This window comes from Hemitrygon akajei, chromosome 30 (assembly GCF_048418815.1).
Source record: "Hemitrygon akajei chromosome 30, sHemAka1.3, whole genome shotgun sequence".
Classification (NCBI taxonomy): domain Eukaryota; kingdom Metazoa; phylum Chordata; class Chondrichthyes; order Myliobatiformes; family Dasyatidae; genus Hemitrygon; species Hemitrygon akajei.
In genome coordinates this window covers 7516346-7535500 of record NC_133153.1, presented here as the reverse complement: position 1 = coordinate 7535500, position 19155 = coordinate 7516346, and the positions used below count along the sequence as shown (strand labels likewise).

The window sequence follows — 19155 nt, the reverse complement described above, 5'->3', positions numbered from 1 at the left end:
AGGTGGAAGATGGTGGTAAATTAGTCTCTGGAATCTCGGAACTACGAGGACCATCACAATGACTATGAAGACGGAGGAATGTTGCAGCAGAAAAGGGCCCCAAATCATTTTGGTCTCCATGCCATTGGATTCTGGCCCTTTCTCTGTCAAAGACTCACAGCATGCCTTTGTTAATTCCAAAATGATCTCCTGATCAAGCTATTCAGTTGCAACAAAGCACAAAAAAGTATTGTGGGAGTATATTGTGCAAGCTTCTTCATCAGACAGACAGCACTGATTTAAGCATCCACACCACCACCTCTTCAGTACAACTACAGATCAACAATACTCAGATTCTCAGTATCCAAACACATTAAGCAGTACTGGAAATCTGAATTTGGACTTTGGGACTTTCTGGCTTGTATGACTCAGTTCTAATGAGTTATCAACTGAGCAATGAAGAGTGTTTAAGTGGAAAATTCTGACATTTTAATGGTGAGAAAAGGTCACAGGGCTGTTCAAAATGGTTGAGTGTTGAATAAATTGCAAACGAACAGGGACATAGTAAAAAGTAAAACCAAGGAAAAGTAAAACCAAATAGTAAGCACAATCTCAGCAGCTGTCTTTATCCCAACTCTCAATAAGGTAAGTGAAAAAAATATTACTTTTGCCAAAACCAGTTAAAAGTACTGAAGTATTATCAGCTTGCAACTGAAGAATACGTTCTGTACAGCTGCAATAAATGGAATTTCCAAAACAAATATAGAATGAGCTCATCGTCAACATCACATTAGAATCTCCACATACTAAATAGTTAGTCTTGATCCCCTTCAGACAATCCAATACTCAATAGGTAATTACATTACAAATTATTACAGAGTTAATCAATGGACTGTCCTAATAAACATTTCCAAAGCTGTTTTTTGAGAAGTACTTTCTGAATTACTTTCCAGAAGTTAGAAGAATCCAGATTAGGCATTTAACAGCTTAAACTGTTTTTACTGCTCCCTCCCCCTCCATACTACTCAAAATGGACAAACTTAAAATAGTTTTCATAATCGAATATAGGAATGCAATACTTTGTAGTTCGTTTTCACTTCAACTTGCATATCCTGAAGCAAAAAGCATCTATATTTTGCTGCTTAAAGACACCTTAAAACATTTCACAGCCAAGCAAAACCTTCTGTTATTATGCAAACACAAGGAAATCTGCAGATGCTGGAAATTCAAGCAACACACACAAAATGCTGGTGGAATGCAGCAGGTCAGGCAGCATCTATAGGGAGAAGCACTGTCGACGTTTTGGGCCGAGACCCTTTGTCAGGATGAAGGGTCGCGGCCCGAAACCTCAACAGCGCTTCTCCCTATAGATGCTGCCTGACCTGCTGCATTCCACCAGCATTTTGTATGTGATGCTTTTGTTATTATGTTGAAATCAACAAAATGGTATATAGATTTTGCACATCTAGCACCCTGAAACTGCTTGTAGGTTTAAAGGTTATTTATTGAGTTTTCTGCTCCTATTACTCAGAAAATAATGCTAATTAAATACTTTATAAAACTCATCTTTTTCATGTTTGTAATTTTAGGTTAAAATACGATACCTGATGGTATGACTGAGACTAAGACTATTTTATGTTGCTACTGATCAGATCCAAAGAGAAATATTGCCAAAAAATTGTTAAAACTGATCAGCTGCAAAGATCTTTTCAAACAGTTGATTTCATCAGTAAGGCAACATTCAATAGAGTACTTTGCTATTTTTTTGCCTAAATTAAAACATTACATTAAAATAATACATTAAATTGAAAATTAAAATTAAAAAAGTCAGCACCTATGTCATACACATTGCAATTCAACTTAATTGCTAAAATACAACTAAGTTTAGGCTCTGTAGTAGCCTGCACAAAATATGGCTATATAATATGTTGTGATTCACTCTGATACAAGCCTAGTTTTAATATGCTGTTTACTTTTTTTGTTAAGTTTGTTTATTAAATCTTCAATTTTATAATAATAAACTTAATTAATATGTTGCACATTCTATCTATACAATATTAATACCTATACTATACAATATTGATGCAGATGTCACTCAAAGATCCAAACAAAATACAAAAAAAAAGTCATTTTTAAACAATGCCAGGTCACATCTTTCATGTTTGATTTGAAGGGACATTTCAACATTTCCAACCTCCCCATCATTAAAAACATTCATGAATAGACTCCTTAATAATCTTTGAAAGGATTGCTTTAACTGAAGTGAAGTACTCCAAATTGCTAATATATTCTTATATTAAGTCCAAAGATGGGTAAAATTCTAGTGATTGCATTTATATTGCAATTAATAACTCCAAATAACCTGCATTTTTCTACATACCTTGTCAACTTGCTGTGCCTTTTAAAAGAAAGTATTTTAATACCTTTTTTAAGACAGCATATGATTTCAAAATCTGAGTTTTACAAAATAAAATGCCAACATTATAGTTTCCTCTCATTCTAATTTCAATATTCGCTAAATACCTGCAGAAAGGGACGTTTTAATTATTTTAGGTGATCGAGCATCATTGGCAAGGCCAACATTTATAGGATTTAGATCCAGTGATGGAAGAAGATTGGATCATCAAGTTTCAAGTCAAGATGGTGTGTGATCTGGAGGATAAACTTCACGAATGATGACAGGATCATGGAGTTCTTTGATCACAAGTTATATGTCACCAAAGGCAGTTGTTAAACAATATACTGAATAGCAAACAAGAAACAGCCTACCCTGACACTTTTCATATCCATACCAGGGCTTCAATCCAATTTCTATCAGCACATAACCTACAGCACCAGGGATCCATCAGACTTGGCCACTGCTACACCACCATCAGGAATACCTACCACTCCATCCCTAGACTGCCTTTCAGGAGCTGAGCACTTCCGGTATGCCAATGTACATAACTACTCTTCTAATTTCTTAAAAGTTTGTGCGGATTCGGCATGTTACCTAAAACTATGAGAAACTTCTATAGATGCACAATGGAGAGTATTCTGGCTGGTTGCATCATGACCAAGTGTGAAAACACCAGTACCCAAGAACAGAAAAGTCTACAAAAGGTAGTGGATGCAGCCTAGTTCATCACAGGAAAACTTCTCCCACCACTGAGCACAAAGAGCACTGCCTCAAAAAATCCATCAAGGACCCCCACCATCCAGGTCATGCACACTTCTTGCTGCTATACTACCAAATTCAACAATTATTACCCTTCAACCGCCAAGCTCCTGAACTAGCGTGGACAACTTCACTCATCATAACATTGAAATTATCACTGAACACACCTATAAACTCACTTTCAAGAACTCTACAACTCATGTTCTCAGTATTATTTATTTTGTGCAATTTGTCTTTTGCACATTGGTTGCTTGCCAGACTTTGTGTATAGCTTTTCATTAATCCTGTTGTATTTCTTTGTTCTATTGTGAATGCCTGCAAGAAAATGAATCTCAGGATAGAATTTGGTGACATACACATACTTCAATAATAAATTTACTTTGAACTTTAGTGCATCTGCTGCCTTTGCTCTTCTTGGTACTAGAGTTTGCGAGTTGCTATTAGGTTACCTTTGATTAATAACTGCAGTGCATTTTATATACAGAAGACATTACAGCCACAGATAGCTTAACACATAGGGCATCAATGTAAAGGATGGTGGAAGGTACCAATCAAGCACGCTGCTTTGCTATAACAATTGCTGGTCTTGAATCTTTCCAGCTAAATGGAGGGCATTCTATCACTTGAGGATGATGGAGATACAGTACACTGTCACTTGCTATGAGGTAACAAGGTCTGCATTTGTATGGCCGATGCATCTGAGCCTCTGGCTTATGGTGACCTGTAGAAAGCTGATCTCGTTTCCTATAATGGAGGATAAATTAATTTGCCCTTAAATCAATGCTGGCTTTCAGAGTTCCACTGTCTTTTCTCTATCATATGATTATCTACTTCCCCAGTTCTCCTACCAAACACTAAACATTTTGGGGCAATTTGCAATAGTCACCATCTCGCACCACTATCACTTGAAGTGAGAACAAACAGGAAAACATACAGTCACAGAGAGACCTTGCAATCGCAGAGGACCTGAGGTTTTTGAAGCTTGAAACTATATTACCAATATTCGTCAAAATTAGGCTATTGGACTTTCAATGGCTGGAGACAGTCACTGTTTGGCACAGTGGTGAAATTTTTAATTGCCATTGATCAATCTATATGTAAATGTTATCTAAATCTTGCTGCACATAGGTATGGATGAGTTCATTTGATGAGGCATTACAAATTGAAATTAATAATTTTCATGAATTAAAAATTAACATATCAGCAAACACCATTATGTGACAATATGACTGAAGAATATTGATAATGCAGCTTAAAAGGTTTGTGTCAAGAACAGACGTGAGGAAAGTATGCAGTATTTTTCTTGGCCTGCAATGATTGGAACCACAACCATCTTCCTTAGTGTGAAGCATGACAACAAGCACTGGAGTGTTTGTGCATCGATACCCATCAACATAATCTTCATGCCTGTTATAACTGTGGAACCTAGCTCTACATTTCTCTGGGACTTTGTGGCTACTGCTGCCTCCAAGTGGTCCCTCTTGCCACCTCCAAGACCGTTTACCTGTTACTCATGTTTCCGCTTTGATGCCAGAAGAGAAGTGTCTGGTGGGGCTCAAGGAAATATGTAACAAATAATGAATGCATCAACAGAGATCTTTACTTATTTTACATACCTCTTCATATATTACAGATAAGCACTGAGGTAGGGGGAAAGTAGTGTATGTTTTATTTTAAGTAAAGCTGTATCAACACTTCCTGTCAGGATTTATGTACAAGAATACCAAGTGGTACACTGCTTTTCTTCTGTCATGGTACCCATATCTCCACACAATGCTGTTATTCAGATAATCATCTTGTTTATGTCATTCTGAAGTTTATAACTATTCCCACTAACTGCTTCAACAAGTTTCACATTAGTTCTGAACTTCATAATTCTGTTTTGCATAATACAACACAAGCTTATACTAAAACTTACAAAACTGAGCTCTGGGCTACAGAACTGCAAACCACATGTGATATCACATGTGAAACCACATGGAATGTGATATCATTCCACCACAATATTCTGCCTTACATAGCATTTCCAGTACCTACCAACAAATTTCAAGGGCAGCCACCTGCTTAATGGAGCTTTGTTTGTTATTATCAACCGGAGCTGCTCAAGCTCAGACAATTCATTCCTCTCAACTACCTAGCTTGCTTTATATTTTGCAATCATGTAGGTTTACAAGTGGACATTTTAAAAACTGTTGCTCAATGCATATAAGATATGATAATACTTTTTAATGTGTTATTAATTTAGGAATTTTAGCTTCCAGCTTTAGCATTCGATAGATCCAAGCTGGCCTTGGCTACTATCTTGAATGCTTCAAAACTGAGAGTTTATAAATATACCATATGAACATGGGTTCCCAAACTTCTGCACTTAGAGAGTCATTTTCGGATTATAGATGAAAACTCCAGTGTGAAATTATTGTTACTTCAATATGTTGGTGCTTGGAAACTACTGGTAATGTCACATGGCATATATTATTTGGTATCAGCATCATTTAAGCTAAGTTTCAATATACATTAAAGGTCTGTTAATAGTTTGAGTTGCAAGTGCCAAAACAGGTCTTAGTTGGAGAAGTGATGAATCCTCTCTCCAATCCACAATAGCATCCTAACATTAGGCATTCTCGGTGATGATAATCCACCCTCCCTAGTCTTCTACCAACTCCTCCACACCCCACCACTAAGCGATCTCTCACCTCCAATCCAATGTTCAACATTTTCTTTGCATCTAGCAATTTCCTAAAATGGGAAATTGCATAATAAATTACATTTACGTGATGTTTTCACCCTCGTGTATAGTTAAAATTAAATGATACCAGCGGGCCAAATCAAGACTTTCTGTAGGTCAATACTCAGGGCATCATCAGTTTAAAAAAATTCTAAGCAGTTAATTTTTCCAAATACAGTGCCTATAAGAAGTATTCACCCCTCGCATCCCCGGAAGTTTTCATGTTTTATTGTTTTACAACATTGAATCCCAGTGGATTTAATTTGGCTTTTTTGACACTGATCAACAGAAAATACTCTTTTGTGTCAAAGTGAAAACAGATCTCTACAAAGTGATCTAAATTAATTACAAACATAAAACACAAAATAATTGATTGTATAAGTATTCACCCCCTTTAATGTGACACACTAAATCATTACTGGAGCAGCCAATTGATTTTAGAAGTCACATGATAAGTTAAATGGAGATCACTTATGTGCAGTCAAGGTGTTTCAATTGATTGTAATAAAAATACACCTGTAACTGGGAGGAGTCAGTATCCTGGCAAAAACTACACAATGAAGACTAAAGAACTAACCAAGAAACTCCACAAGGTTATTGAAAAGCACAAGTCAGGAGATGGATACAAATACATTTCCAAGTTACTAATTATCCCTTGGAATACAGTTAAGTCAATCATCCAGAAATGGAAAGAATATGGCACAGCTGTAAATTTGCCTAGAGCAGTCTGTCCTCAAAAACTGAGTGACCGTGCAAGAACAGGACTAGTGAGGGAGAGACTGCGCATATAACTGTTGTCTGGGTGCTTCACTAGTTGCAGCTTTATGGGAGAGTGGCAAAGAGAAAAAATCTCACATGAAATCTCAGCTAGAGTTTGCAAGAAGGCATGTGATAGACTCTGAAAACAGCTAGAAACATAGAAAACCTACCTACAGATCCTTCGGCCCACAATGCTGTATCCACATAAGGTTCTATGGTCTGATGAAACCAAAATTGAGCCTTTTGGTTATCAGACTATATGCTGCTTGCATAAGCCAAACACTGCACGTTATCAAAACACAACATCCCTACCGTGAAGCTTGGTGGTGGCTGCACCATGCTGTGGAGATGCTTCACTGCAGCAGGCCCTGGAAGGCTTGTGAAGAGAGAGGCATGTGGGAGACTCTGAAGTCAGCTGGAAGAAGGTTCTATGGTCTGATGAAGCCAAAATTGAGCTTTTTGGAAATCAGACTAAACGCTAGGTTTGGCGTAAGCCAAACACCGTACATCATCAAAAACATGCCATCCCTACTGTGAAGCATGGTTGTGGCTGCCTCATGCTGTGGAGTTATTTCACTGCAGCAGGGCCTGGAAGTCTTGTGAAGGTAGAGGGTAAAATGAATGCAGCAAAACACAGGGAAATCCTGGAGGAAAACCTGACACAATCTGCAAAAGAACAGTGACTTGGAGAAGATTTGTTTTCCAGCAACACAATGACCCCAAGCACTAAGTCAAAGTTACACAGGAATGGCTTAAAAGTAACAAAATTAATGTCCTGGAGTGGCCAAGTCAGAGTCCAGACCTCAATCCAATTGACAATTTCTGGCAGGACTTGAAAAGGGCTGTTCATTCACAATCCCCATGCAATCTGACAGAGCTTGAGCAGTTTTGTAAAGGAGAATGGGGAAGCATTGCAGTGTCCAGATGTGCAAAGCTGATAGAGACCTATCCATACGATTCAAGGCTGTAATTGCTGCCAAAGGTGTATCTACTAAATACTGACTTGAAGGGGGTGAATACTTATGCAACAAATTATTTTGTGTTTAATTATTGTAATAAATTTAGATCAATTTGTAGAAATTTGCTTTCACTTTGACACAAAAGTCTTTTCTGTTGATCAGTATCAAAAATGCCAAACTAAATCCACTGTGATTCAATGTTTTATTTTTTACATCATGAAAACTTCCGGGGGGAGAGGGTGAATATTCTTTATAGGCACTCTATATGCCTACATCTATTGTCCCTTAGAAGCTGAAAGTGCAAGGGGATAACAAGGCGTTTAAAGGCACTCAAAACCAAAATCCCAGCACTTATCTTAAACTTACCTAGTCTTGTTTGCTAGTGTGGATACGAGGTTTAGAAGGAAACATCATGATTTGATGTAACAACTGAAGGACAAATCCCAGTGCAGACCATTAACTCGAAAAAGGCTGCCCATATTTCCATGTTGAACACCCATGTTTTTGCGTCCTTGTGATTTTCTTCACTTCTGATGCCAAGCATTCTTTACAAATTTACCGAAACTGTTAATCTGAAATACTAGTAGCTTTGCAATTTAGTGCATGTCAAAATTCCTGAAATTCATTTGATGCTGGAACCTCTCAGTCAAAATTATGTGGGTTGTACTTAAATTATGGTCACAGATGAAAGGAAACAAAACCAAAACAAATTAATGAATCTATCCCAGGTTACAAATTTAAAAGAAAAATTTGTTTTACTCCTTGTATACAGCCAGAACACATGAACATGTGAGAGACTGGCAGGATGGGTACGTCATTACTGTAGGGTTGTTGGCATCTTCTGGCTGCCTGGGAACAGTGTCAGCTACACTTCTGTAACTTGGGGAGGACCCGTTAGCTGACAATAGCAACTTAACTGAAATGGGATCAGCTGGTAACCAAAAAAAAACTCCAGCAAGTCTTCATCTTTATGCATGAAAATCTTTAATTTTGAGCTGCTGGCCCAACCAATCAGACTCAATGTTACAAGACTGCATTGGGAGGTACTTCGAGCTGAGAATCTCTCTGAATACATGGAGGTGGCCACAAGCTTCATTCATAAGTGCATTAAAGACATTGTTCCCAAAAATCAGTCTGGGTCCACCCAAACCAGAAGCTTTAGATAAAACAGTTCAGTGTATGTTGTTCTCAGCGCAAGGAATAAAGCCTTAGCCTCTGGAGACCAACAGGAGCTCAAGAGATGCCACTATGATTTACGTAGAGCGATCAAGGTGGCAAAACAGCAACACAGACAAAATCCAGTCACAACTCTGCGAGTATGGCAAGGACTGCACACCTTCGTGGACTTGGAAGAGAAAACAAAGTCCAGCCAACACTGCCGCCTCACTCCCAGACAAGCTAAACGTTCTTTATGCTCGATTTGAGGTTGATACGACTGAACCCCCGAGGAGAGCTGCTGATGAGACCTGCACCTTTGTCATCTTCGAGGCTGAGGTACGTTAAACATTCTAACATTCAACAGTTGCAAAGCAGCGGGGCCAGACAGCATCCCAAGGCGTGTACTCAAAGTGTGTGCTGAACAGCTGGCTGGTATGTTTACAGACATTTTTAATCTCTCTCTCTCCCCCCCCCCCCCCCCAGTGTGAAGTGCCCTCCTGTTTCAAATTGTCCATCTTGCCCCTGTACCTAAGAAAACCAAGGTAGCATGCCTGAACGATTGGCGCTGTCTCACACTCACCTCAATTATATTTAAATGCTTTGTCAGGCTGGTTAAAGACTACATCTGCAGCATGCTACCACCCACACTGGACCCTTATAATTCGTCTACTGGACACCATAGCCACAGCGCTACACATCATCCTCACTCACCTGGAAAAGAGGGATGCATATGTTAGAATGCTGTTCCTGGACTACAGTTCAGCATTCAACATCATAATTCGCTGTAGACTTGACAGGAAGCTCAGAGACCTCAGCCTGCATCCCACCTTGTGCAGCATGATCCTAGACTTCCTATTGGATCACCGACAGATGGTAAGGATGGGCTCCCTCACCTGTGCACCTCAACACAGGTGCCCCCCAGGGTTGTGTACTGAGTCCCCTTCTCTACTGTCTTTACAATCATGACTGAACTGCCACACACAGCTCAAATCTGCTGATCAAATTCGCAGATGACGCAACTTTGTTAGGCATCTTTTCTAGCAGTAATGAGACAGCCTACAGAGGGGAGGTTGACACCCTGACACAGAGGTGCCAGGATAACAACTTCTCCCTCATGTCCAAAAAAACAAAAGAGCTGAATATGGATTACAGGAGGAATGGAGACAGGCTCAGCCTAATCAACATCAATGGAAGGGTCTCGGCCCGAAACGTCGACAGCCCTATAGATGCTGCCTAGCCTGCTGTGTACTATCAGCATTTTGTGTGTGTTTGAATTTTCAGCATCTGCAGATTTCCTCGTGTTTGCAACGTCAATGAGTCTGCAATTGAGAGGATGAGTAATTTCAAGTTCCACGGTATACACATTAATGATGATCTCACCTGGATGTACACACTGACTTTGTGGCACAAAAAAAGAACAGCTTTTCTTTCACCCGAGGTGACTGAAGAAATTCTGCATGGGCGAATATCTCAGTACCTTCTATAGGGGCACCATTGAGAGTGTACTGACTGGCTGTGTAACCACCTGATACGGGAACTGCACCAGCCTTGATCACTGGGCACTGCAGAGTGGTACAAACAGCCCAGCGCATCTGTGGATGTGAACTTCCTTTATTTGAGGACATTTATAGCAGCAGGTGCAGAAAGAAGGCCTGGAAGATCATCAGGAACACCAGTCACCCCACCATAAACTATTTCAGCTGCTTCCATCGGGCAAACACTCATGTAGCATTAAAGCCAGGACCAAAAGCCTACGGGACTTAGGCTACGGGGTAGTTATGGAAACTATGATGATTAAAGAAGAGGAAGTACTAGAGCTTTTAAAGAATATAAAAGTGGGTAAGTCTCCGGGTCCTGACAGGATATTCCCTAGGACCTTGAGGGAAGTTAGTGTAGAAATAACAGGGGCTCTGACAGAAATATTTCAAATGTCATTAGAAACAGGAATGGTGCCTGAGGATTGGTGTATTGCTCATGTGGTTCCTTTGTTTAAAAAGGGTTCTAAGAGTAAACCTAGCAATTATCAGCCTGTAAGTTTGATGTCAGTTGTGGGTAAATTAATGTAAAGTATTCTTAGAGATGGTATATATAATTATCTGGATAGACAGGGTCTGATTAGTAACAGTCAACATGGTTTTGTGCGTGGAAGGTCATGTTTGACAAATCTTATTGAATTTTTTTGAAGAGGTTACTAGGAAAGTTGACGAGGGTAAAGCAGTGGATGTTGTCTATATGGACTTCAGTAAGGCCTTTGACAAGGTTCCACACGGAAGGTTAGTTAGGAAGGTTCAATCATTAGGTATTAATATTGAAGTAGTAAAATGGATTCAACAGTAGCTGGATGGGAGATGCCAGAGAGTAGTGGTGGATAACTGTTTGTCAGGTTGTAGGCCGGTGACTAGTGGTGTGCCTCAGGGATCTGTACTGAGTCCAATGCTGTTTGTCATTTACATTAATGATCTGGATGATGAGGTGGTAAATTGGATTAGTAAGTATGCAGATGATACTAAGATAGGTGGCATTGTGGATAATGAAGTAGGTTTTCAAAGCTTGCAGAGAGATTTAGGCCAGTTAGAAGAGTGGGCTGAAAGATGGCAGATCGAGTTTAATGCTGATAAGTGTGAGGTGCTACATTTTGGTAGGACTAATCCAAATAGGACATACGTGGTAAATGGTAGGGCATTGAGGAATGCAGTAGAACAGAGTGATCTAGGGATAATGGTGCATAGTTCCCTGAAGGTGGAATTTCATGTGGATAGAGTGGTGAAGAAAGCTTTTGGTATGCTGGCCTTTATAAATCAGAGCATTGAGTATAGGAGTTGGGATGTAATGTTAAAATTGTACAAGGCATTGGTGAGGCCAAATTTGGAGTATTGTGTACAGTTCTGGTCACCAAATTATAGGAAAGATGTCAACAAAATAGAGAGAGTACAGAGGACATTTACTAGAATGTTGCCTGGGTTTCAGCACCTAAGTTGAAAGATTGAACAAGTTAGGTCTTTGAAGCATAGAAGGTTGAGGGGGGAATTGATAGAGGTATTTAAAATTATGAGGGGGATAGATAGAGTTGACATGGATAGGCTTTTTCCATTGAGAGTAGGGGAGATTCAAACAAGAGGACATAATTTGAGAGTTAGGGGGCAAAAAGTTTAGGGGTAACACGAGGGGAACTTCTTTACTCAGAGTGGTAGCTGTGTGGAACGAGCTTCCAGTAGAAGTGGCAGAGGCAGGTTCGATTTTATCATTTAAAAAAAAATTGGATACGCTTATGGACAGGAAAGGAATGGAGGGTTATGGGCTGAGTGCAGGTCAGTCGGACTAGGTGAGAGTAACCGTTCGGCATGGACTAGAAAGGCCGAGATGTCCTGTTTCCGTGCTGCAATTGTTATACAGTTATATGGGACAGCTTCTAACTACAAGCCATTAGACTTTTAAATTCACATGTCTGTAAATTGCAATGAAGTCATAATGGAAAGATTTTTACTCACTCACGTTGTGGGACGGATGTAAGATTTAAATAAATTCTAATTTTACTGCATTTAAGTTGCATTGAATTTAACAGACTGGAAATATGAAAAATTCAACAAATTAAAATTTCAACGTCTGTTCAAGCTGTGGTATAGAGCATTTGCAAACAATTACAGAAGATTTAATCTAATTCTACAATTATTGAGATAAGAAAATATTTACATTTATCTTTGAACTATTTCAAAAATAACATGCAAATTACTTCAAAAATGTTTTAAAAATTACCAGTATCCATTTCACAATTCTGCCCATAAATTAGAATAAACAAAACATTTATTCTTGTACCAATGATATCTGGCTTTGCACTGATGATTTCCATCCGTATTTGCAAAAACAAAATCCCACAATCATATCACTCTTGGTTACAGCATCCCAAACAATCCTGTTTTCCAGACATGATTGATAACAATCTAATGGATGAGCTACTGAAAACAGCCCAGAGAGTAATATTTAAGTTATGGCAAAAGGTAGTATACCAGAGGGATGAAGGATAACCACAGAGTGGGGGGGAGGAGAGAAAAAGAAAAAAATAGGACAAGTTTTTACACAACTTTGACACACTCTCCTGAAGACTTGATTTACTGTATTATATTACACTGAACTACCCTAGTTAGCAGAGGAACAAGCTATTAACAGCGAGAATTTTCTGATGTTCCAAAATACTACTTAACAGAACAGCATTCATCATCCTGTTGTGGGGCTGCCTATGCCAACTGCATTATACCAGCATCTCAACATGACATCTATTTAAATTAGACAGTCCTACACATCATGCACATAGCCTAGAATCATGTAACCTTTCTATGGACTCTTTTCAAAATGTACAGGTTTTTCATTCACCAATTATGGCCATTTGGTTATTGTAACTCATCCTAAAAGAATTCACAAATCACTATGCAGAAATTTGAAACATGGAATAATATTCACTCTCACACAATTTGTGGTAAAAATATTTTAAAACTACACAGTCCTGCTGGTCACAGTCTCTAAAGCTGAAAATGACGCATTTATTGATTTCTGTGTGTTGGCCAACCATTGGTCCATATTAAGATGGTACTTCTAATCCCAGATGTTAATTGGTCATTGTAAATTGTCCAGTAATTAGGCTAGGGTTAAATCAGTGGGATGCTGAGTGGCAAGGCTCGGTAGGCCAGACAGGTCTGTACCTCGCTGATCTCTCAGTAAAACAAATAAAATGCAATAAAAAAATTCCTCTTGAATAATTTACATTTCACCTTAAACCTGTAATTTCTAGTTCTAATCTCACCCAACCTGAGGAGAAAAAGCCTGCATGCATTCACCCATCTAAACCTCTATTGGATCAGTCCTCACTCCACCAATATGACTAATAAATTTGTGGATGAAAAATTAGCAGTGATAATGAGGAAGATAGTGATAGGTTGCTGAGCATTGTTGGTAAATTGGGCAGATGCAATTTAATCCGTGTGAATTGATGCATTTTGAGAGGTCTAAGGGACATACACCGAGAATAGTAGGATCGTGGGGAGTTCTGAAGAACAGAAGGACCTTGGAGTGCTGGATCATAAATACCCAAAGATGGCAGCACAGATCGATGAGATGTGAATAAGGCAGATGGGATGCTGAGCTTCAGTACCTGGAATACCGATAGATTATAAAAGTGTAAAGGCTATGGTACAACTTAATTGGTAAAGCCATGGTTGGAACATTATGCACATCAGTATGATTGCTACGCAATAAATAATACGTGACTGCACTAGTGGGGGCAATACAGAGGAGATTTACTAGACTGTTGCCTGGGATAGAGCATTCCATTTGTATGGAGAGATTGGATAGGATGTATTTGTTTTCTTTTGCAACAGGGGAGAGTGATTTGATAAAGGCATATACAATTATGAAGTTGTAGATGGGGTACATAGTGAAAATTGCTTCTCGTGAGAGATGTCTGAAAAGAGAGGGCATAGGTTCCAGGTGAGGAGTAAGAGGGCTTGAGGGAAATTGAGGATTTTTTTCCACCCAAAGAGTAGTTGGAAACTGAATTGCATTGCTTAAGTGCTGATAGAGGCAAAAATTCTTACAACAGTCTACAAAAATTATGATGAACACCTGAATCATGAAGCCATAGAAGGTTTATGGTTCAGGTGTTGGTGAGTTTGAGATAAATGAGTATTTGATAGATGGCACGAACATGGCGGGCTGGAGGCAGTTTCTGTTCTGTATAACATGATACTCTCCTGTTTCCCAATCCCACCCATAATTCTTTTGCCATCTCACATCCATTTACACAGGGGGCAATTTATAGCAACAAATTAGGCTCCAATACAGCATCTGGAAGGAAATCCATTGGAGTACCGCTATTTCACAGGGAGAACATGCAAAATCCACACAGACAGTACAGAAGGTTGGGATCCATCCAGGTCTCTGGTAATTTGAGATAACAGCTATTTCACTGCATTGAGCTACCTAAAGAACTTTTTGCCCATGCTAATTTTAACTTGCCCATCACTTTTTTTTTGTAGTCTTGAAATAGTTAATATTTGCTCATCATTGTTTTGGAAAAATTATCTAGGTCTACTTACAATGAAAACTAAATACATTTATTCTGAATATTGTTTTCAATATTTTAACTCTTTTATGTTCCACAATATATCCACAGATATCCATAATCTCCATCAATTATTTGGATAAGGAGACCAAGACAACTTGTCCAAAACTGGGTTGTCTAAATGAGTTCTGAAGAGGATGCAGAGCAGCTTGAAAGGGATTACAGATAAACTAAGTCAAAGGACAACACATAGCACAACACATATAAAGTGGAATATTTTGTAATCTATTTTGGCATAAAATACAGAATATATTTTTAAAATAATAAGATATTACAAAGCCATGTTTTGAATTAACATGCAGATACATCAAGCAATTACGAAGGAAAATAGTATGTTCTCCTTTACTATGAGGGGATTTGAATGTAGAAATATGTCTAGTAATTACGTAGAGCATGGTGAGACAGCACATGGAATAGGCTAGATATGAGTTCTGTGTACACGAGTTCAGATGGGGCACTGAAAGTTTGGGAGGTTTGTGCTCTGTTTATCATTTACACTGGTCTACTCTGTATAGCCTGCCAAAGGATTTACTATTCTGAATCTGAATGTTCTATTTTGAATAGTGTGAACAAGGAATTCCTGCAAGTTGGTGGGAATATTACAAGTTTTTGAATAGGTCTTGAGGACAAAAACTACAAACCAAGTGAAGAACTCAGCAGGCCAGGCAGCATCCATAGAGGCAAAGGAATAGTCAATGTTTCAGGTCAGGACCCAGAACTATAAATGAGTAGACAACAAAGATATGAAGAGGGGTTAGCAGGCAGTAGGTAGAACCAGATGAAGGAGATGACGGGGAGATGGAGTCAGATAGGGGTAGGGGAACGTGGAAGTGGAGTCAAAGGTGGAAGGTGATGTGGAGACAACAGAGAACTGGAATCTGATGAAGGTGGTAAGTGGCAACAGACAAAGAAAGGGATGATGGGCAGATGGAACCAATAGGCACAACGACTTGGGACATGGGGCCAGAGTACTTGGATAGATTGGTATGAGATTTGAAATGGCATGCAGTCAGGAGCTCAAGATGACCATTGCAGACAGAGCAGAAATGCTCAGCAAAGTGGTCACTGAGTATATATTTGCCAACATAGTGGATGCAAAATACAAAGTTAGAAGTGTATTTGTTTTGTTGCATCACCTTGAAGGGTTCTTTAGGACTTTGGATGGTGGTGAGGGAGGAAGTATAGAGAAGGTTCGACTCTTCTCGCCATGTTCACTCTTCTCAACAGAAGGTTCCAATGCAGAAGAAAATGCCAGAGAAGGTGGGGTGGGGGGTAACGAAAGGGGAAAATGACACCATGGAAAGTAAATGTAGGGGAAGATGCAGAATTGCACAGAAGCTGGTGAAAATGCCAAAAAAGGACACACTAGATGCAGAGGCCATTAGGAAAATTAAAGACAAAGCAAACTCTATCTTCGTTGTGTCTGGAGGGAGGCAGGGAGAGCAGAAGAGTAGGAAATGATGGAGATGCACTGAGGACAAAAAATAAACTTCTGATCTGATATTTGTTTGCTTATTCTGTCATTGGTTTTAAAGCAACCAAATCACATGTATAAAAGGGAAATGTCATATAATTACTTTCTACTGGTTTCAGAGCAAGTTATTTTCTAATGCAGAAATGAAAAGGTTTGAAGAGTCATAACCACACAGAGTCACTTAATGCAAGAGATCAAGGAGAACCAGCAAGAATGATCACTGACCTAAAAGGCTGGTCTCTGCACAGATTCTATCTTAACAGGTTTTTTTTTAAGCATTTGTGTTCTATTATGGATTTATTAACATCATAGCAAATAAGGCAGACCAAGATGGCGTAGTTGCTAGATATTGTATAATCAACATTCAGAGAGGATTTAACAAAATAAACTTCAAAGTCACTAAGTTAGAATCTAGAAAAATCGAATAGAAAATGATTCCACTAAAACCAAGTCAACTCTTGGGCAAAGACAGATGAATTTCTTCAGACTTATTTTAATTTTATCAATCTTGTGCTTATCCTAGCAAAGCTGTTAGATAGCAATGAAGACGACCTTACCAACTTTCTGGCAGTAGATCTATAGCCCTGTAGATCACAAGTACATATTCCAAGTACTTTTGTATACGTGCTAAGGTCTTTGGCTAATACCACACCTTCAGCCAGTACGTTTTAGACCATTACAAGTCTCTGGGTAAATAATATTTTTCTCGTATATCAAGAACAGGAGGGTGACTACAGCTAAGGTACAATCGATCAGGAATAACAAGGAAATGTGCCTGGAGTTGGAGGAGGTAGGGGAGCCCCTCAAATGAATACTTTGATTCAGCATTCACCAGAGAGAGGGACCTTGATGAATGTGAGATCAGTGTAGAACAGGCTGTTATGCTGGAACATGTCATCGTTAAGAAAGAGGAAGTGCTGGATCTTTTGAAAATTATTATGATAGATAAGACTCCATGGCAAGACCGGATAGACACTAGGTTATTATAAGAAGTGAGTCTTCAGCAATGATCTTTGCGCCCTCATTGCCACAGGAGGAGTACCAGAAGATTGGAGATGGCAAACATTATTCCTTTGTTCAAGTAACAGGGATACACTGGGAATTATAGACCAGTAAGACTTTTGTCAGTGGTGGGCAAACTATTGGAGAGTACTCTTACAGGCAGAATTTACAAGCATTTGGAGAAACATAGTCTGATTAGAGATAGGTAACATGGCTTTGTGAGGGACAGGTCGTGCCTTATGAGCCTGACTGAATTCTGAGGAAGTTACAAAACAATTTGATGAAGGTAGAGCAGGGATGTAGCATATATGGATTTTAGTAAGGCATTTGATGAGGTTCCCCAAGGTAGGCTCATTCAGAAAGCCAGGAAGTATGGGATCCATGGAAACGTAACTGATGGATTGAGAATTTATTTGCCCAGAGAAGGTAGAGAGTGGCAATAAACAGAGTGTGTTCTGCTTGCAGATCAGTGATCAGTGATGTTCTACCGGGATCTGTTCTGGAATTTTTCTGCTCTTTGTGATTTTTATAAATGACTTGGATAAGAAAATGGAAGTGTTAGTAAGTTTGCAGATGACACAAAGGTTGGTGTTATGGATAGTGCCGAAGGTTGTCATAGGTTACAATGGGATACTGACAGAATGCAGAGCTGAGCTGAGATGTGGCAAATGAAGTTCAATCCGGAAAAGTGTGAAGTGATCCACTTTGGAAGGTTGAACTTGAAGGCAAAATACAGGGTTAATGGTAGGATTCATAACAATGTAGAAACAGAGAAATCTTGGGGTCCATATCCATAGATCTCTCAAAGTTGCTGTGCAAGTTAATAGGTTGTTAAGAAGGCATATGCTGTGTAGGCCTTCATTTTTCGGGGATGAGTTCAAGAAGCCAGAGGTAATGTTACAACTCTCTAAAACTCTGGTTAGACCAAACATGGTGGAGGATTACAAATACCTGGGGATACGAATTGACAATAAACTGGACTGGTCAAAGAACACTGAGGTTGTCTACAAGAAGGGTCAGAGCCTTCTCTATTTCCTGAGGAGACTGAGGTCCTTTAACATCTGCTGGACGATGCTGAGGATGTTCTACGAGTCTGTGGTAGCCAGTGCTATCATGTTTGCTGTTGTGTGCTGGGGCAGTAGGCTGAGGGTAACAGACACCAACAGAATCAACAAACTCATTCGTAAGGCCAGTGATGATGTGGGGGTGGAACTGGACTCTCTGACGGTGGTGTCTGAAAAGAGGATGCTGTCCAAGTTGCATGCCATCTTGGACAATGACTCCCATCCACTCCATTATGTACTGGTTAGGCACAGGAGTACATTCAGCCAGAGACTCATTTCACCGAGATGTAACACTGAGCGTCATAGGAAGTCATTCCTGCCTGTGGCTATCAAACTTTACAACTCCTCCCTCGGAGTGTCAGACACCCTGAGCAATAGGCTGGTCCTGGACTTATTTCCACTTGGCATAATTAACTTATTATTATTTAATTATTTATGGTTTTATATTGCTATATTTCTACACTATTCTTGGTGGTGTGGCTGTAACGAAACCCAATTTCCCTAGGGATCAATACAGTCTGTCTGTCTGTTGATTATGTTCAGTTTGGGTCACCTCATTATTAGAAAGATGTGGATTCTTTTGTCAAGTCAAGACAACTTTTATTGTCATTTCGACCATAACTGCTGGTACAGTGCAGAGTAAAAATGAGACAACGTTTTTCAGGACCATGGTGTTACATGACACAGTACCAAAAAAAACTAGACCGAATTACATAATAAAAAACAACACAGAGAAAGCTACACTAGACTACAGACCTACACTTGA

The 19155-nt window shown here is 39.3% G+C and overlaps 1 protein-coding gene across 3 annotated transcripts in view; it reads right to left on the bottom strand.

The window, feature by feature from the left end:
* The window catches only part of rnf111 (ring finger protein 111), a 144613-nt gene that overhangs the window by 65040 nt on the left and 60418 nt on the right, over nucleotides 1-19155 (bottom strand). The window lies entirely within an intron of this gene.